General features: G+C 36.1%; 1 protein-coding gene and 1 pseudogene across 3 annotated transcripts in view; one reads left to right on the top strand and one right to left on the bottom strand.

Moving 5' to 3' along the window:
• Nucleotides 1-22,277, top strand: part of XIAP (X-linked inhibitor of apoptosis) — a 56,694-nt gene that overhangs the window by 4,814 nt on the left and 29,603 nt on the right. The gene's annotated exons all lie outside the window — the stretch shown is intronic.
• LOC117035735 (partitioning defective 6 homolog beta-like) lies at nt 16,626-19,489 on the bottom strand (annotated as a pseudogene).

Below are 22,277 nucleotides of genomic sequence, written 5' to 3'. Positions count from 1 at the left end.
GAGGTAACCCAGCTGACACACCTTGAGCACCTTCTACTTTGAGCTGAGCTTTTAACATCAGTGTATTGACAGTGGCTGGCATGCAGTAAGTAGGTACCTGGTTTAAAAAAAAAAATGTTGATTAAATGCTCCTGCTTATTACAAAGAAATGTATTAGATGAAAAAGAAAAAAAACCCACAAACTTTCAAGGTCTTCCAGATAATCGGAAAAAAAAGGCCTTTCTATATTCTGAGAAATTAAGGAAAGCAGTTGTTTATTAGTTATGGTATCTACCATAAGAATTTGAGGTCAAACTTAAGAGTTATGTTTTATCTTCTTTGTGTATACTTAATAGTAGGTTGTCCATTGTGTGATAAAAGCAAATTCATGTCCATTTTGTAAGACTGGGCGTGTACTTTTATTATTTTTAATTATGGTATAGTTGTCGCTCTGCTATTTGATACATTTTGGAATTTGATTTTGGTCCTATTGCTACCCAATCTTTGTTTAGGATACCAGTGATTCACTTATCATGTACTGCTTTTATAATGTATTTTCAAGAATCTGGGTCATGGTGAAAAGTGAGGTTTATCTGTGTGGGGGAGGAAAAATAATTTTCCTTCTACTCTTCTAAGTTCTTCTGGCTAGTCTAATAATCAAATTGACATGCGACAGATTAACAGTAGAAAATAACCAAATTTATTATGTATGTACATACAGGAACTCTGAATATTGGACCCTAGGACAGATCGGGCAGTTGAGGCTTATATGCCATTTGGACTAAGGAGAGCGAGGCAGGGGTCTGGGACTTCAAAGGGAAAGTAGGCAATTCACAGGTAGATGAGAGAGCAAACATACGGTTAAAAAATAATTCTTGCTGGGTCAGCCAGAAACAATGGGGAGTCTAACAAACTTAAGGACCTTGCGGTTTCCTTTCTGCAGCACTTGGATCATGTTATGCTAAGGTGATAGCTCCCTTCCTTTAAGCATGTTTTTCTGTCTGAATTCCTTTAGGAAGGTAAGGAGAAGGGTCAAAGGTTCTTTCTGAGCCTCTTGTTTCTTAAAAATATCCAGCTTAAAATAGTATTTCAAAAAGGAATATTTTGGAGTGGCAAACTCGGCTTTCCCTCACCTGCACAGACTGGGAATAGCTTGAACTCAGATGGTCAGGCAGAGGTTAAACTGAGTGAGCTAAGGGTGATTTCCTAAACTCGTCAAAACTGCTACCACTGTGCATTCCCTGCTATATTTATAAATATTTATATATGGTTTGAACTTTTATCCTTACTCCTATAATAATTTTGTTAACCTCAAAACACAGGCCTTTCTGCATGTATTTATTGCTATGTGATTTACCTTTCTATGGCTCAAGCTAATTTTTCAACCCTTGAAAGGACAAAGAGCCTAATATTTTCTGCTACCTTGCTGGACTACCCCTTCTGCCAGTAATCCTTATAGTAATTTTCTTAGACATGTATTGGTCATAATCACTGGGTTTGATTTTTGACTGTCATTTACTGGCCTTATGCTCTTTGATGAATAACCACCAGCCAGAAAACCACAGTTTCCCCATATTTAAAATGGGGATTATGATAATATATAGGTTAAATTAGGTACCACATGAAAACATTCTAAATTGTAAAGTACATTACATATTTTAGTTATCAGAGGTAACATAGTAAAAAACAAGAGGGTGGGCTGTGGAATGACATGCTCATGCTTAAATTTTGACCTTGTGTTAAAACAAATAGGATTAGAAATTTTTAGTTTCAGTTCAGCGTGTTTTAGTAGATTAGAGAAAGTATTTACATGTGGCTAAAGTGATGGGATGGAGGGAAATAAAAATTCCCTCCATTGTTTGTAGATAGTGTTTAGAACACATGGACACTCATTAAATATGTTGTGCTGTTTTAATTTGGCTTGTAGTCACTTACTACAAAGTGTCATTTTTTTAAAATTAAAAGCCAGACGGAAGACAAACTTACTAAGTGTGTATAGGCAGCACAGTGGATTTCAGATAGAAATAAATATTTTTACTGAGGGAAAACAAAAGACTTTGGCTTTTATTAAGAACTTGTTTCAGTACTTGCTTGAGATTGCAACATGATCATGGAAGAGAATACTTAATTCTGAGAAATATCTAGGGTAGGTATTACCCATTCACCAAGTCATCCATTAAAAGAACCTCAGCATGGCAGTTGTGGAACCATCTGATTTTTAAGTACTGCATCCTAATCATTCTGTCAGGATAAGTTATCTGGACAAGTATCAAGTAGAATGAGTTCCAGCTCTATGGCCTTAGTCAAATCATTTAACCTCCTTATGCTTTAGTTTCCTTATCTTTAAAATGAAAGAGTGATTTCTGTTACCCTCTTCAGCACAAACATAGTTATGGTGAACAAGTTTTGCTCATGGGTGTCTATAAAATGTGATGATTTTACTTTTCAGTGTCCTTGATTTGAGCTGCCCTTTTGTAAAAATTATTGTAGGGAAATTTTTGACCAGAGGTCAGGAGAGGCTCTTTTCTTCTTACCAGGCCCCAAATTAATTACTTTTACAAGGCGGTGGTGAGTGAACAGTTTAGACCTTTAGCAATAGACATCACTTAGAAACATTTTTCACCAAAGTCCTTTTATTTTCAACTCAGGTTAACAATAAGCCTCAAAACAGGTGTTACCTGTGTTTCTAAGCCCTCTCTGCTAATGTGATATACTGCCACCCAACCAGTGGACGTGACCTGTTACTGCCTTTATCTCTGGGAGTTGACCTATATCCTTCTTTTTTTTTTTTTTTTTTTATTTTAACCTCATGATTGACGGTGTTGACATCAATTTACAATTTCTCCTTTCTCATCAGGGTTGCTCAGAGGCAGTTAGCTAACAATAATATTACAAAGTAGCAAACTGGCAAAAATTCTCAGAATGGCAAAAAAATAAGGACCAAGAACATAGCCTTCCCTTTCCTTGTTGTTAAGTTATAAAATTATCTTCTGTGAATGAAAAGCCAAAACTTTGCAGTACCAAGCCCTGCTATTTGTAGTTTACTGGGACAATGTGTTCACAGATGAAGGAAGCATTGTCACATGGAAAATAGCCAAATAGCACCCCAGTCTTCTGGGCAAGATTGTATAAGGGACCTGACGAATCAGGACCCAAACTGCTTTTTTCTTTTGATTAAAATCTAGCATATTTACTGGATAAAGTTTAGAAAATTAAAAAAAGCAACAAGAAGAAAATAAAAATCAACAGCCCCACTCTCAGCCCAACAGAGATAACCACAGTAGAATTTTGATGCATAATTTAGCCTTAATCTTTATATATCTGTATTGTTATTGAGATTATACTGCAAAATGTTATTTTGCAACCAGCTTTTTTCACTTAATACATCATGAACGTATGACCGTATCCTTTAGTATTCTTCTGCAACCTGAGGTTTTTTTTTTTTTTTAACATTTTTTTTATTGGGGAAGGGGAACAGGACTTTATTGGGGAACAGTGTGTACTTCCAGGACTTTTTTCCAAGTCAAGTTGTTGTCCTTTCAATCTTAGTTGAGGAGGGTGCCGTTAACTTAAACTTCAGGTTGTTGTCCTTTCAGCCTTAGTTGTGGAGGGTGCAACTCAGCTCCAGGTCCAGTTGCCGTTGCTAGTTGCAGGGGCCACAGCCCACCATCCCTTGCAGGAATCGAACTGGGCAACCTTGTGGTTGAGAGGATGCGCTCCAACCAACTGAGCCATCCAGGAGGCAGCTCAGCTCAAGGTGCCCGGTTCAATCTTACTTGCAGGAGGCAGAGCCCACCATCCCTTGCGGAACTCGAGGAATTGAACTGGCAGCCTTGTGGTTGAGAGCCCACTGGCCCATGTGGGGCTCGAACCTTCGGAGTTAGGAGCATGGAGCTCTAACCACCTGAGCCACCGGGCCGGCCCTGCAACCTGAGTTTTTAATGGTTGCCTAGTATCCACATTACCAAAATGTTGTCCTCTTTTGTTGGACATTGAATTTTGTTGTTTTTATACAAAGCATATCCTTATTGAACATCCATATTATGTAAACACTTTTTTAACACTTCCCTGATCATTTCCTTAGAGTTAATGCTTAGAACTTGAATGGCTTGCTCAAAAGGTAATCAATCATATATTTAAGACTTTTGGAACATATTGCCAGATTACCCTCTAGATAAGGTGTACAAATTTTTAGTTTCACCAGCAAGGGTGCCTATTGTCCCATAACTTTCCCACAACTGAATTTTTATTGTTGATAGTGATGGAGATCTCTGCCAAACCGGATAAAAATAGTATCTTTTAAAATGTTTATTTCTTTACCAACGAGATTTTACATTTTTGTATATGTTTGTTGGACATTAATATTTTACATTTGTAATTTGCCTATTTTTTATTAAGGTATTTATTTTTTTCTTACACATTTATAAGTGCTTTCAAGCTTTTTCTTGATAGATTAAAAGGAGGTGATGGTAGGACATACTCCCATTTGAGGCCGTTTAATATTGGTGTTAAAAGCAAATAAGGACATAAACAGGTTTAGATAGGACAGTCACTCCATCATTTTTTGTAATAGTGAAAAATTGTATAAATTTTATGCAATAGTACACAAAAGTATAATAGAAGAAAATTGTTAGTTTTCTAAATACCCAGCAGTGAAGGTATATACCTGTATATGGAATATTATAACATTTGTGTTTTTAAAAATGCTCACACATGCCTTTATATTCAAAGACCATCTCTGGAGGAATACACAGAAAACTGGTAAGAGTGATTGCTTCTAGGAAGGGAACCAGAGGTTTAAGGTACAGGGTTGGAATGGATGTAACTTTTGTACCTCTTGAACTGTTTGATCATGTCGGTATTGTCTTGTAAAAAATACACATCTAAAATTAATGTTCAGCTATATGGATTTGGTGAGGTTATGACACATTCATACATTTAGGTACTAGTCATCCATTTAAAATAATGTTCTAATCCAGATAAAAATTGATGTGGGCAGATGCTTATTATATATTATTAAATGGAAAAAAGCAACTTCCAAAATACCATGTACAATAAATCACCTTTAGAAGTATTTATAGTGTGCATGTGCACATGCACACAGAAAGTGTTCTTAAAGGATAAATATAGTAAAGTGTTCAGAGCCTTTGAGTAGTAGGATTCTTTTTTTAACCTCTTCTAAAAAAGAAAACAGTTGTTTGTATTACAGATTGGGTTAGCATCCATCTTGAGCTTTTTTTCTACCTGCTCTGATTTCAGCACAAGTTTTGATCTGAGCTCTGAATAAGCATAAACAGTTTTAATCTATGTCATGGACCTACATTTTGGACTGTAAATGGTTTGTTTGAATCACAGACTACTGATTAATGGGCACTGTAAATTGTCTTTTAAGTTCTGAACAGTTTTCAGTGAAATGGAAGAGGGAATAATGGTGATCTTGAGCCTTTTTTGCTATTGAGTGAATTCTTTTTTTTTAAATTAAAGTTTATTCAAGTGACAGTGGTTAGTAAAGTTACATAGGTTTCAAGTGTACGATTCAGTAATACATCATCTATATATCACATTGTGTGTTCACCACCCAGAGTCAGTTCTTCCATCACCATATATTTGATCCCCCTTACCCTCATCTCCCACCCCCACCCCCTTACCCTCTGGTAACCACTAAATTATTGTCTGTGTCTATGAGTTTTTGTTTCTCATTTGTTTGTCATGTTCTTTTATTGTTTTTGGTTTATATACCACGTATCAGTGAAATCATATGGTTCTCTGCTTTTTCTGTCTGACTTATTTCGCTTAGCATTATATTCTCAAGATCTATCCATGTTGTCACAAATGGCACTATTTCATCTTACAGCAGAATAGTATTCCATTGCCTGTGTATACCATATCTTCTTTATCTAATCATCTATAACAACTTTGGTTGTTTCCATGTCTTGGCCACAGTAAATACAGCTGCAGTGAACATGGGAGCACATACATCTTTGTGGATAAATGTTTTCAGATTTTTTGGGTAGATACCCAGGAGAGGGATTGCTGGGTCATATGGTAATTCTATTCTTAATTTTTTGAGGAGCCTCCATTCTGTTTTTTCATAGTGGCTGCACCAATTTACATTCCCACTACCAGGGTATGAGGGTTCTTTGTTCTCCACAACCTCTCCAACACTTGTTGTTATTATTTGTATTGTTGATGACAGCAATTCTAACTGGTGTGAGGTAAAGCAATATACAGATTTAACACAGTCCTTATCGAAATCCCAGTGGCATTTTTTAAAGAAATAGAACAGAAAATCATCAGGTTTGTTTGGAATCACAAAAGACCCCAAATAGCCAAAGCAATCTTAAGAAAAAAGAACAATACTGGAGGTATCACGCTCCCTGACTTTAGCTTGTACTACAGGGCAACAGTAATCAAAACAGCATGGTACTGACAGGAAAACAGACACGTAGACCAATGGAATAAAATTGAGAACCCAGAAATAAAACCACATAAATATGGACAGATAATTTTTGACAAAGAAGCTAAAAACATACAATGGAGAAAAGACAGCCTCTTCAATAAATGGTACTGGGAGAATTGGATAGCCACGTGCAAAAGAATGAAATTAGACTGCTATCTGTCACCATGTACCAAAATTAACTTAAAATGGATTAAAGACCTAAACATAAGACCTGAAACAATAAGCTGTATAGAAGAAAACATAGGTACTAAACTTATGGATCTTGGGTTCAAAGAGCATTTTATGAATTTGACCTCAAAGGCAAGGGAAGTAAAAGCTAAAATAAATGAGTGGGACTATATCAAACTTAAAAGCTTCTGCACAACAAAAGTAACCATCGACAAAATAAAGAGGCAACCAACTGAATGGGAGAAGATTTTTGCAAACAGTGCCTCCAATAAAGGGCTAATATCCAAAATATACAAGGAACTCATGCAACTCAATAACAAAAAAAAAACAAACAACCCAATTGAAAAATGGGCAGACGACCTGAAGAGACATTTCTCCAAAGAGGACATACAAATGGCAAATAGACATGAAAAAATGCTCAACATCATTAATCATTAGAGAAATGCAAATAAAAACCACAATGAGATATCATCTCACCCCAGTTAGAATGGCTATCATCAACAAGACACATAGTAACAAGTGTTGGAGAGGCTGTGGAGAAAAAGGAACCCTCATACACTGTTGGTGGGAATGCAGACTGGTGTAGCAGCTATGGAAGGCAGTGTGGAGGTTCCTCAAAAAATTATGAATAGAATTACCATATGACCCAGCAATCCCTCTCCTGGGTATCTACCCAGAAACTCTGAAAGTATTTATACATAAAGACACATGTGCTCCAATGTTCCTTGCAGCTTTGTTTACGGCGGCCAAGACAAAATGTCCTTCGATAGATGAATGGATAAAGAAGTTGTGGTATATATACACAATGGAATACTATTCAGCGGTAAGAAAAGATGAAGTAGGACCATTTGTGACAACATGGATGGATCTTGAGAATATAATGCTAAGCGAAATAAGTCAAACAGAAAAAGCAGAGAACCATATGATTTCACTGATACGTGGTATATAAACCAAAAACAACAAAAGAACAAGACATGAGAAACAAGAACTCATAGACACAGACAATAGTTTACTAGTTACCAGAGGGTAAAGGAGGGGGGGTGGTAGATGAGGGTAAAGGGGATCAAATATGTGGTGATGGAAGGAGAACTGACTCTGGGTGGTGAACACACAGTGGGATTTGTAGATGATGTAATACAGAATTGTACACCTGAAATCTATGTAACTTTACTAACAATTGTCACCCCAATGAACTTTAATTAAAAAAAAACAAAATAAAATACCAGATTATAAAAAAAAATGAATGGGACTATATCAAACTAAAAAGCTTCTATACAGCAAAAGAAACCATTGACAAAATAAAGAGGCAGCCAACTGAATGGGAGAAGGAGATATTTGCAAACAACGCCTCCAATAAGGTGCTAATATCCAAAATATATAAAGAACTCATACAACTCAACAACAACAAAAAACCAAACAATCCAATTTAAAAATGGGCAGAACTGAATAGACATTTCTCTAAAGAGGGCATACAGATGGCCAGTTGACATATGAAAAGACGTTCAACATCTCTAATCGTTGAGTGAATTCTTGAGCCCCAAACCTGTGTATTCTTCATGTAAAACATTCTTTGGGGGAACACAGCCCCATAATTTGTTGAAGAGTAGATGAAGGAATGCCTTACTGTGTGTTTATTCTGAGTGAACTGTACCTGTGGAATTAATTGTTATGAATGATTTGTCTAAGATTGGATATCTGTGCTCAAATTTAAGTATTACTATGACTTTCTAAATTTAGTATAGAACGTGTCATTCATATTCCCTTGTTGATTCTCAGTATGCCCTTTCAGGTGTTTACAGAAGTAGGCTTCATGATCAAGCATTCAGTGTATACGCAGTATTAGTAAGCTTATGATACTGACTGAGCTCATTAATGCCATTTAGTTATTTGAATGGCTCTAGTGCTTAGGTTTAGGGAAAGAACTTTTGATTTGATTGAATGTAATTAACCTCAAAAATGTTTTTTTGACCATTTAACTTAAAGTTAAGAGAAAATGTGCTTCATGGTTTGAAGAACTTCAGTGGTATAAATGAGCAATTTGAGTAAAAGTTGAATTTTTATGAAGATGTATCATAGTATAAAAGTTGAATTTGAAAAATGGTATTCCATATTTGTTTAGGGCATGTGATTTTAAAAATTCAGCTTTTTTATACTATGATACATTTACGTAGATGTATTTCCTAGATACTGTAACTCTGTAAATCAAAGTGCTATTTCTAAACGGAACTAACTGGCTAATACTTTAAGATAATTAAAAGAGTGATTGACTTAGATGGGGTCAGAGAGAATGCTGCTTATTTGGCATGACCTCTATGCTGGATCCTCTATAGAGGAAAAAAGTTACTGATGAGAAAAACTTGTAATATTTAAGCAAAGAGAGAATCTTAAAATAAATTTTAAATTATAATGGTATTTTTTGGTTAGCACATATAAAATTTTGCTATTACTCTGAAAAATTTTATGAATCCTATAATATTTTTGAAATGTGATTTTAGTACAATTTTTTTGTCACTGAAGAATTATACTGTTTGCATGGTATGTATATTTCCTATTTTGGTCACATTTCCTAGACACAATGGCATATTAATTTTTAGTACTCACAGTGATCTCAAGAGTTCAGGGGAGGTGGTGAGTGGGATGTGGAATAATAATACCAGTAGCCAATAGAGATGGTTCAACAGTCATTCTTTTGCCTAACATTTATTAAACATTACTGTGTGCCATGCATTCCTATAGCATTGGGAATTACAAGTACGATAAAACACAGCCCTTGTCATACAGGACCTTCATTCTAATAACATTACATATACACACACATACAAACCTACATACCTGCAGAAATTATTAAATCTTCTAGTACACTTCGGTCATCAGCAAATTATGCAGAGGATACAAAGGGGCACAACGTGTGGTCATTCTACTGGGGTTTTGAGTAGAAGAATCTGCAAAGATTACCATAAATAAGATTCTCAAAACAACCGTTTTCTGAGTTTTAAATGACTGCCTTTAATTACATAAAGTGTTTTAGTCAGCATGATAGTACTACAGTGGGAGCTATTAGGGTTATATTGCTTGCATAATTCTTTTCATATTTTTAACATCATTGCATTAGTTTCTTAGGGCTGCCATAACAAAGTACCATAAATGGAATGGCTTAAAAGAGCAAATTTATTTTCTCACAGTTCTGGAGGCCAGAAGTCCAAAATCAAGATTTTGGCAGCGCCATGCTCTCTCTGAAGGCTCTGGGGGTAACCTGTTCCATTCCTGTCTCTTAGCTTCTGGTGTTGCCATTGATTCTTGGTGTCCCTTGGCTTGTAGATACATCATCACTTTAGTCCCTACCTCCGTCTTCACATGGCCATCTGCCATGTGTACCTCTGTGTCTGTGTTTCATCCATTCTTATAAGTATGTCAGTCATATTGAATGACCTCATCTTAACTTGATCACATCTACAAAGACCCTCTTTCCAAATAAGGTGCATTACTAACTGGTGGTTAGGACTTAATATCTTTCCCATACATATTCAATCCATAACAATCATTTAATTCCCTTTATATTGCACCACATCAATATAGTTACTTAAATGCTTTTTTATAATTAGAGGTTAACAGAGGCCTTGGTTGCAGGAATGATGTTAAGTATTTGTAGTTCATTAAGTGAGACTGTGGTGATTGGAAGAATTTCTTCCAGAGACCAGGAGGGTGAAGCACAGGCACATTGGAGAGATCTATGAACTCTATAGAAAAAAAAGATTATAAAGGTTTTGCGGACTGGCCCGGTGACTCAGGAGGTTGGAGCTCCGTGCTCCTAACTCCGAAGGCTGCCGGTTCGATTCCCACATGGGCCAGTGGGCTCTCAACCACAAGGTTGCCAGTTCAACCCCTCGAGTCCCACAAGGGATGGTGGGCTGCGCCCCCTGCAACTAGCAATGGTAACTGGACCAGGAGCTGAGCTGCGCACAACTAAGACTGAAAGGACAACTTGAAGCTGAACGGCACCCTCCACAACTAAGATTGAAAGGACAACAACTTTACTTGGGAAAAAAAGGCCTGGAAGTACACACTGTTCCCCAATAAAGTCCTGTTCCCCTTCCCCAATAAAATCTTAAAAAAAAAATGGTTTTGCTACTTATGTGTTAAGAACAGTGATTTGCTATTCTGACTTAAACATTTTTAATGGGTATTTATAATAGTTCTCAGTCATCAGAGATATTTTCCTAGTTAGCCATCTTAATTAAATTTGTATAAATCTTCAGAGTCAAAATTACTTTTTTTGGTGTCTGCTTTTTCATTTTTTCCTGAAATGCTGCGGTGACTGAAACTCATGGTATTACGGAATAGATTGTTTATTAAAATTGCTTAAGGCAGTAATTAACTACCAAATAGATTTTTTTAGACATTTTTTATTAGTTTCAGGTGCACAAAGCAATGTAATAGGTAAACGTTTATCATTTATATCCCTCAAACAGTGACAAACCCTCCATCTACTACCCCTCTGACATCGCACACAGCCATTACATTTCCACTGTCTCTATTCCTAATGTTGTACTCCGCTTCTTGTAACCATACACACACACACACATAATTATAGTTGACATGCATTATTGTTCAGCTTCACGTGTACAGTGCAGTGATCAGGCATCTACATCATCCCTGAGGTGGTCTCCCTAATGGGACATGTGTCCATCGGATACCCTACAAAATGTTTACAACATTATTGATTGTATTCCCCAAACTGAGTTTCATATCCCCGTGGCAATCTTGTTACCGACTGCTTTTTAATCCCCTGACCTTCCCCCTTATCCCCACCCCTCCTCCCATCTAGCAACCCTCAGATTTTCCTCTATGTAACTGAGACAGTTTCTGATTAGTTCATTTATTCTTTTCTTTAGATTCCACATATAAGTAAGATCATATGGTATTTGTTTTTCTCTACCTGACTTATTTCACTTAATATAATGTTCTCTAGGTCCATCCATATTGTTGCAAATGGTAAGATTTCATGTTTCTTTGTGGCTACGTAATACTCCATTGTATAAATGTACCACAGTTTCTTAATCCAGTTGTCTACTGATGGGCATTTCTGTTGTTTCCACGTCTTGGCTATTGTGTATTGTGCTGCAATAAACATAGAGGTGCATAAATTAGTTTGAATTAGAGTTTTGGATTTCTCCGGATAGATACCTAGGAGTGGAATTGCTGGGTCATAAGGTAGTTCCATTTTCAGATTTTTGAGATACCTCCATGCTGTTTTCCATAGTGGCTGCACCAATCTGCAATCCCACCAACAGTGTACAAGGGTTCCCTTTTCTCCATCCACATCCTCGCCAGCATTTGTTTGTTGATTTATTGATGATAGCCATTTTGACTGGGATGAGGTGGTATCTCATTGTGGTTTTTATTTGCATTTCTCTAATGATTAGTGAGGTTGAACATTTTTTTCATGTCTGTTTGCCATCTGTATATCCTTTTTAGAAAAATGTCTCTTCATGTCCTCTGCCCATTTTTTAATTGGGTTGTTTGTTTTTTTGGAGTTGAGTGAGTTTTTTATAAATTTGAAATATAAACCTCTTATTGGATATATCATTGGCAAATATCTTCTCCCATTCAGTAGGATCCATTTTTGTTTTATTGATGATTTCCTTTGCTGAGAAAATACTTTTTAGTTTGATGTAGTCCTACATGTTTATTTTTTCTGTTACTTCCCTTGCCCAAGGGGATAGATATATCAGTAAAAATCTGACTCCGGGTAATGTCTGTAAAGTTTCTTAGATTTCTTTTTAAATTGGTGTTAGTCCTCATTTCAAGTAAGGCAGATTTTTATTAGAAGGATTAATAATAAAATACATTTTTAAAAAATTTCTAGAAACATTTATTTGTGAATTTACTTTCATTTGGCCAAAATACCACCTCTTGCCATTTTCTACATTGCTGTTTTCCTGAATAACTTTCCTTTTAATTTTTAAGTTTTATTAAATTTGTTGGGGTGACATTGGTTAGTAAAATTATATAGGTTTCCAGTGTACATTTCTGTAATATGTCATGTATGTATTGCATTGTGTGTTCACCCAGAGTCAGTTCTCCTTCCATCACCATGTATTTGACCCCCTTTTTCCTCTTTGTACCATTCCCCCTATCCCCTTATTCTCCGGTAACCACTAAACCAGGGGTGTCCAAACTTTTTTAACGTTTTTTACCAAGGGCCATATGTGGTAAAATATACAAGCAGCCGGGCCACTCACTCGGGGTGAAGTACGTATTGCCTCACCTGCTTTACTTAAATAAACTAAATATATTTTTGGAATTTGCTGCGGGCCAATTAAAACTGGATCGCAGGCCGCAGTTTGGACACCCCTGCACTAAACTATTGTATGTGTCTGTGAGTTTTTGTTCCTTTATTTGTCTTGTTCTTTTGTTGCTTTCAATTTTATATTCCACATGAGTGAAGTCAGATGCTTCTCAACTTTTTCTGTCTGATTTATTTCGCTTAGCATAATAATCTCACGTTCCATCCATTTCGCAAATGGCAGCATTTCATCTTTTCTTATGGCAGAGTCGTATTCCATTATGTGTATATACCGCATCGTCTTTATCCAGTCATCTACCGAAGGACACTTTTGTTTCCATGTCTTGGCCACTGTGAATAATGCTGCAATGGATATTGGGGTACATATAGCTTTACAGATGAATGTTTTCATATTTTGGGGGGGTAAATACTCAGGAGAGGGATTGCTGAGTCATTTGATAATTCTATTCATAATTTTTTGAGGAACCTCCACACTGCCTTCCATAAGGGCTGTACCAGTCTGCATTCCCACCAACAGTGTATGAGGGTTCCTTTTTCTCCACAGCCTCTCCAACACTTGTTCTTATTTGTGTTGTTGATAGCCATTCTAACTGGTGTGTGGTGATATCTTACTGTGATTTTTGTTTGCTTTTCTCTGATGATTAGTGATGCTGAGCATCTTTTCATATGTATGTTGGCTATCTGTATGTCTTCTTTGAAGAAATGTCCGTTCAGGTCTTCTGCCCATTTTTAAATTGGACTGTTTTTTTGTTGAATTGTATGAGTTCCTTATATGTTTTGGATATTAGCACCTTATCGGAGGTATTGTTTACAGATATCGTCTCCCATTTAGTTGGTTAGCTCTTTATTTTGTCGATGGTTTCTTTTGTTGTGCAGAAGCTTTTAAGTTTGATATAGTCCCATTCGTTTATTTTAGCTTTTACTTCCATTGCCTTTGGAGTCAAATTCATAAAATGCTCTTTGAACCCAAGGTCCATAAGTTTAGTACCTATGTTTTCTTATATGCAGCTTATTGTTTCAGGTCTCATGTTTAGGTCTTTGATACATTTTGAGTGAATTTTGGTTCTTGGTGACAGATAGCAGTTTAGTATAATTCTTTTATACGTGGCTTTCCAATTTCTCCAGCACCATTTTTTGAATAGGCTGTGTTTTCTCCATTGTATGCTTTTGGCTCCTTTGTGGAAAATTATCTCCATATTTATGTGGGTTTATTTCTAGGTTTTCAGTTCTATTCCATTGGTCTACGTGTCTGGTTTTCTGCCAGTGTCATGCTGTTTGATTATTGTTGCCCTGTAGTTCAAGCTGAAGTCAGGGAGTGTGATACCTCTAGTATTATTTTTTCTTAGGATTGCTTTGGCTATTTGGGGTGTTTTGTGGTTCTGTACAAATCTGATGATTTTTTTGTTCTATTTCTTTAAAAAATGCCATCAGGATTTTGATGGGGATTGCATTAAATCTGTTTATTGCTTTGGGTAATATGGCCATTTTAACTATGTTGATTCTTCCAATCCATGAGCACGGAATGTCTTTCCATTTCTTTGTGTCGTCTTCAATTTCTTTCAAAAATGTCTTACAGTTTTCAGCATATAGGTCCTTCACATCGTTGGTTAAGTTCATTCCTAGGCATTTTATTTTTTTTGTTGCAAATGGAAAAGGAATTGTTTTTTTTATTTCTTTTTCTGAGATTTCATTGTTAGTATATATGAATGCAATTGATTTTTGTATGTTTATTTTGTAGCCAGCAGTTTTACTGTATTCATTTATTATTTCTAATAGCTTTTTGTAGGGTCTTTAGGGTTTTCTATATGTAGCATCATGTCATCTGCAAAGAGTGACAATTTAACTTCTTCATTCCCAATTTGGATGCCTTTTGTTTCTTTTTTTTGCCTGATTGCTCTGATTAGGACTTCCAATACTATGTTGAAAACCTGTCGTGTTCCTGAATGTAGAGCGAAGGGCTTCAGTTTTTCACCATTAATTTTAATATTAGCTGAGGGTTTGTCATATATGGCCTTTATTATGTTAAGGTATTTTATTTCTATACCTATTTTTTAAGTGTTTTAATCATAAATGGATATTGTATCTTGTGAAGTGCTTTTTCTACATCTATTGATATAATCATTGATTTTTATCCTTTGTTTATGTGGTGTATCACATTGATCAATTTGTGTGTATTGAATCATCCTTGTGCCCCTGGGATGAACCCCACTTGGTCGTGATGGATAATCTTTTTAATGCATTGTTGTATTCGATTTGCTAGAATTTTCTTTAGGATTTTTGCATTGGTATGCATCAGAGGTATTGATCTGTAATTTTCTTTTTTTTGTGTTATCCTTACCATGTTTTGGTACCAGGGTAATGTTAGCCTCATAAAATGAGTTAGGAGTATTGTCTCTTCAGTTTTTTGGAAGAATTTGAGTATGGCGGGAACTAGATCCTTTTTGAATGCTTGGCAGAATTCACTAATGAAGCCATCTGGTCATACTCTAGTTTCTCTACAGATTGTATAAATGTTTCACCCATTACTAGTCTTAATTTTTTGAGGAACCTCCATAGTGTTTTTCATAGTGGCTGTACCAATTTACATTTCTACCAGCAGTGTATGAGGGTTCCTTTTTCTTAACAGCCTCCTCAATACTAGTTATTACTTGTCTTGTTGATAATAGCCATTCTAACATATTTGAGTAGTGTTTTTATATTATATCTCACCAAAAATAAATTTCTCTGCATGAGATTGTTTTCTATTGCTTTAACGTTTGAGTTTTCAATTAATCAAGACTTTATTTGTTCATATATATTTTACCACTTAGAGAAACTATCCTTCAAAATTGAGTCATTTGATTTTTCATTGTTTTAATAGCATACAACTATTATAAGGACATTCGTACTAGCCCTACCATAAAATTAATAAATGGCTTTGGGGGGAATTATCCATAAACCATAAGAAATTTATATACTTCATAATATTCCTAATTTCTGTATGCATGCATACGTTAGTGATCACGCACATTTTACAATGATAAATACCAAATAAATCAGGCAAAGAATGAAAGTTGACAGCCTTCCTCTTACCTGTTCTAAGTGGATGTGTGGGAAATAAATAGCCTAATGAAAATAATACTGATAAACTACCTCTCAGTGGTCAATATATCTGTTTTTCCTGAAGTGTTGGTAATGTTCTTAGAATAATTCCACTGAAAAAAATCCAAAATCTTTGTATAAAATAGTGCACTTTTGTGTGTAAAAATCTTTTAATCTAGGTACAATTTGTATCCAAAACAGTTCACAGTACCGGAATATATTAGAAGAGTTCAAAAGCACAAATTATATATGTAGAATATATATATATATATGTACGTAGATACTCATACCCAAGACAAAAGGGATGCTTTCTGATGAGATTGGGAATGAGGTGAAAATTAGTTAAAGGAGAGAGTCTCCAATATTACCAGGGTTAATTGAATTAACTGCATTTAAAAACACAAATGACACCTATTTGGAATTAGTTTGTAAATATGTAAGCTATAGGATGAACAAACAGCAATATGAAAAACTCCCTCAAAATTTCATAACTCAGAAACATAGTTCAGTGCTTCATAATATGGAAAGAAACTTCTAAAAATAGCCAATGATTTGATTTAGTAGAAGTTAACAGATGCATTTCAGAAAATAATTTTTAACATATAGCAACAGAAGAACAACATTAAAAACTAGAATACTGGGAACACAAAAACTGAGGTCCTCATAGTACCAAAAGGGATAGAATCAGACTTCGCATTAGAATTTAAAGAATGTAATTAAAGGAAAACTTAACTGGGATTTTGGCGAAAGGTTAACTATTTAACCACTTCAAGCAGAAATGATTTAATACTTTCATGTAGTTCTGAAAATGTATTGTAACATCTAGTTATCCATATCAAAAGCACATAATTTCGTTAGCAAATACCCGTGTTTTAGACTTGAAATGACCTCTGATCCATCAACGTTTATACTAAGAATTACCAAGCTACTATTTTAATAACAGTTAAACAGCTTTATCAATATATAATTCACATACCATAAAATTAAAGTGTACAGTTAAGTGGTTTTTAGTATATTCAGAGTTGTGCAACCATCACTACCATCTAATTTAGAATATTTTCATTACTCCAGAAAGAATCTCAGTAACCATTTCTCCTCTTCCCCTAGTAGTAGGCAACCACTAATTTCTGTTTCTATTTATTTTTAATAACATTTTAACTTGCAACCTTATTGTTCTCATGCCTATTCCAGGTCATTGGATCAGAGTTAAAAGCTCTTAAACTAGCCAAATTTGCAAGTCCTGTAACATACTCAGAAAACATTCAAACGATAGTTCCATGATGTTATGATTGTTCCATATTCTAATAGTTTTTGATCTGGAACGTGTGTCAAATTCTATGTTTGTGCCACTTACTAGGGGTGCTAAACTCAATTAGAAGGAATAAAACTGTTCTGTCCAGACTCAAGACTGAGTTTGTGTCGATCATTCCAGGCTTTTGGTAGTAGGAACAGCTTTATGAATCTTCTGTGAAATACCATTATCTTCAATAATAATGTCGTCTTCATCACTGTCTTCATCCTTGGTCTCAACGTTTGGTTCAGTCTGCTGTGGCTCTTATCAGTGGATTAGGCTCTTGTCAGGGGCTTCGCTGGAGCTGCCAGAACCCCTACCATTCCTAACATTCTCCTGATTTACTTGTCTTACTCTTGTGATGAGGTTGTAGCTGTTTGCAATCATCATGTCTATTACTTGATCAAAACTCTTCCCTGAAACTTCTATACCATTGACTTCTAAAACTTCATTAACAGCCAATAGACTTGTGCTGTGAGCCAGACCTTCTGAAACAAGCCAGGATGTAGAGAGATCCCTGGGACCTTCTCTGAGCCATGTGGTATCTCCGTTAGACTGAAACCATCCTAGCTATAGAACCCTAGGGAGTGTTCATTGTTGAGATTGTAAAGATGAACTAACCCTACAGTGTGTTTCTGGGAAAATATCCACATCCGTAATTGAAGACAGGTATAAAGTCTTGAGGCATATGAATGACTGGATGTGATCTTTTTTCTGTGGTTGACAAAATGCAGTGCATTGGTTAAAACATTTCATCATTAGCATGTTTGTACCAAAGGCACTGTTGTCTGTTTCTTCCTTCTTTTGTATAAAAATTCTAAGTAGTGGGTTGGCTATTGTGATAATTATCACCGTTTTTTATAGCCAGTAAGTGTTCCTGGATGTCTGCATAGCCTAATAAAATGTCAAAATTGAGTATCTTATGAACATTTTGTAGTGCTCTATAAAACTCCTCAAAATGTCTAAGTTTTGCTCTTTCTAGCAAAAACTGATGAAATTAAGTGTCAAACCTGCTCTTTACCTCCAGGATGCCCCAGCAGCCACTGTCCTGCTGAGTGGGGACTGCTCCTTGGGAGGCCAGGTGGATGCATGCTCACCAAATGCACCTGTGGAGGTGACTGGGGTCTTAATGCAGAGCTCCACTGACTTCCGCAGTGCGTCTGGTGGTGGCAGGTGGAGACACAACTCCCTCTCTCTGCTTTGGTGGCTGCAGAGCTCTGGTGGAGGAGGATGAGTGGGCAACTAGCCCATCCACCTCCTTGCTCTCGGCTGCCTCCCACACTAGTGGGCTCCTGGCCCAGGCCAGCAATGCTATCCTGAGAGACATTAAGAAAATAATTATTAAAGACATTTTGGAGAAAAAGATAACCTGTAATCCTGCCACCTTAGCATATTTTACCCATTTATTAAAAATTGCCTTCCAGTTCTTATTTATGACAATATGTTTTCGTGTAGTGGCAGTCTAATGTACATCTAATTTTATATCCTTTTCCCCATTAAAGTAGCCTTTATTCTGTATATTTGACAACTTCAATAATAAAAACCTAGGGGAAATAGAAACTTTCGTATCGTGTACAAATACCAGGTAGTTTGGTACAAATACCAAACTTCTGTGTGTGTTTTTCTCTTCCCTCCAACTGCCCACATTCCCACATTATTACTAGATTAGCAGTCACCCTCCTCTCCGTGGCACATGCCCATGGCTATCTTTACCCAGTCGACTAGGATGCAGACATATATATTTTAAATACATCTCACATCTTGAAATCTTCCATAGTCCTCATATAAACAGGTACCACTGCTTGCTGCTGATTCTTTTTTGACCAGTATTTATTTCCATGGTGTCATTTCCGCCCAAGCACTCTTCCCCTCAAAATTCCTGACTGCCCAGCCCCTTTATGTCAAATATATATATCAGCTGTCTTCTATGTGTATGTTATAAAATCCACAATACCTATCCTGACTCTCAGAACACTCCAAGATCTGCCCCAGCCTAATTTTTCTAAGTGAACTTCATTCATGCGTCCTTTACTGAACACTTCCCTGTTACTCAACCCTCATCCATGTGTTCCTGTCCCCGAGCCTTTGCTTATACTCTTCCCTTGGCCTTGATCTCTTCTTCCCCATGCTTACTATAAGGTCAAATTCTGCTCACATGCACTTCTATGAAGATCTCCCCACCCTCCAAACTAGTAGTAACCATTCCCTGTTTTGAATTCCTGTGGAGTTTTAACAAATATCTTTTCAGCTGTCATTCCCGTCTTCCATGGTACTTATTAATATTTGTACCTTTGTCTTCATTCCCCTAATGCACTGTTACCTAAACAGATTTAAGAACAACTGATATATTTCAACTCCCTAATCTTTTTTTATTAAATTTATTGGGGTGACAATGGTTAGTAAAATTACGTAGGTTTCAAGTGTAAAATTCTGTAATACATCGTCTATATATTGCATTGTGTGCTCACCACCCAGAGTCAGTTTTCCTTCCATCACCATATATCTGACCCCTTTTACCCTCTTCTACTATCCCCCCTCAACCCTTACCCTCTGGTAACCGATAAACTGTTGTCTGTGTCCATGACTTTTTGTTTCTTTGTTTTTCTTGTTCCTGTCAAAGCTTTCTTTGGCTATCTTTTTCTCTGTGCTTTCTTACCTTTCTGCTTACAAAGTGGAAAGCCTGAATATGCTTTCACAAAAAAGCCTTAAAGTATCTCAGCATACTTTATTGCACTCAGACCTTTTTACATCCAAAGCCTTTTTACCACCCTTCTGCAATATCCATACTCTATTCTGTATTCACAGTTCCTGTGCTCCATATATGCTTATTTTCTAAATATCATCTTCCCCACCTTCATTTCACTTAAATGATTTTTTTTTTAAATCCTCTGTCATCCCTTTCTTTTGGTACCTTCCTCCAGTCCCAAGGTTTCTGTCTTTTGTCAGTCATCTTCCTTTCACTCTTAACCTCTCTGGTAATTCCACTTTCTCACCCTTCTCCAAAAGCTCACAGTGTGATCATGTATATTTAGTGTTCAGTTGTGCGCTTCTGAATAAATACGTGCCTTTCAAAACAGTGAAATCTATAAACTATTAATATAGAAATAACCTCTGGGAAGATGAGGGCTCTACTTGAAAGCTTCAAATAGAGATTCTCCTGCTAATGAACGATGGAGTTTTATCTAATGTTATCTGACATGTGGTGGCTACTTGAACCACACAGAATGTACACTATTATGAAATGACCATGGATTTTACACTTCTGTCTATTTTGATTGGCCTGAGAAATAAAACTTATCACTTCAGAAGGTAATTTTCATATGGATTATATTGAGCATTAATTCTTAAGGATAATTATAGACTTAGAAATGTTTAATCCTTTCTCATTGCGCATACTGAAATACTTTCCAGTGATGGGAGGAACTCATAATCTACAAGGCAGCCCAATCAATCCATTTTGTACTGCTATTGATTATTGTAACCATTCATCCTTGTATTAGGTTAAAATCTACTGGCTGTAATTCTATTCCTTGACTCTAATTCTTCCCTCAAGCTTTACAGAATTTGGATTCCTTTTCTACGTGACAGCCCTTTAGATATCTAAAGGTAGTCATTCTATCCTCTGTACCCTTCTCCCCATATATTTTCTTTCCCCTTTGAGGTAAACACTCTCAGCTTTTCCAAGTATTCTTCATAGGACACCATTTTAATCATCCCAGTTGCTCGCTATGGACATTACACTTTGTTAATATCCCTTCTAAAATGTGTTGAGAGCTTAAAATAATATTCAGAGTGCAGCTGAATTGGATCTGGGTGTTGCACATCTGGACATTAATGCAGCTTGAAGTCACTTTAACATTTTTAGCAACCATGTAGTGTTGGCTCATAATGAATTTGTAACTGACTGAAATCCCAAGATTTTAATATGGAGGATTGCCATCACATGACGTCGTTCCAAACCAAATTTCCATCTTCCTTTAATTGTGCAACAGGTTTTTTAAAGTCAGAATGTAAGACTTCACACATATTCCTGTTAAATTTTACCTCGTTAGCCTATCAGCCAGCCTTGGTTTCTTGGAATCTTGATTTTTGTCATCCAGTTTATGCTGATTTAATACAGGGCCTTGAAGGTAGTGTCAGAATGTTTTCAGACATCTTGGAAACAGTAATCAAATGTCATGGAGACAATCTTCCAAAAATTGTTGTATGCAGATATAAATCAGATCTTGAGGAATACATTAATACCATTGTAAATTGACAAGGCCAGGAAAGATCTGATGTTCATTGCCAGCCTGCAAGACAGAAACCTTGTGTTGAACATTAAGAGTGATGATGTTTCAAGACATATTGTGCCAAAATAATGCCAAAAGAGCTGGTAATTCTTCCCAAGAAACCAATTAATGCACATATGAAATAGAGAATCATCGTGACCATTCTTTTATTTTTCATTTGACAAGCATATACAGAACACAGTGTTGGGAACAGTGTGAGATTCTGTAGAACCAACTTTGCCTGGGGCAACCCTCATTTACACCTGTTGTTCCAGTCATAATTTTTCACTTTGAAAAGTGTCCAGGTTTGGAGGATAAATAACTGGCCACCCTTCTCATAACCCAACTAGTTCCTCTTAGAATTTTATCTGGGTGAAATATTACACAGTTATACTTTGGCAGATCTAATGAGGCCGTGATAGTTCTTCTCTTCCATTTGAACAGATTGTTTCTTGACTGTGGGAAGTTGACAGCAAAGTATGTGTAGATTAAGGTCTACACATACAATTTCTCCTGGGTCACCCTCTAGAGGGCAGTATGATATACATCAGTTCTAACAAAATGAACTGCATAAAAATTAGAAATTTTGATGTTCTTAAAGAACCCATTGGAACCAATATTGTGAATAACTTATCTTTGCTAAGCAAAAAAGTAAAGAACTATTAAAAATTAATTGATTAATATCCTGAACATTTGGGTTTCTTTATTGTAGAAACTGAA

The sequence above is a fragment of the Rhinolophus ferrumequinum genome, chromosome X (genome assembly GCF_004115265.2).
Source record: "Rhinolophus ferrumequinum isolate MPI-CBG mRhiFer1 chromosome X, mRhiFer1_v1.p, whole genome shotgun sequence".
NCBI lineage: Eukaryota > Metazoa > Chordata > Mammalia > Chiroptera > Rhinolophidae > Rhinolophus > Rhinolophus ferrumequinum.
The sequence above is the reverse complement of the archived record's forward strand: the minus strand, read 5'-3'. Positions and strand labels throughout refer to the sequence as shown.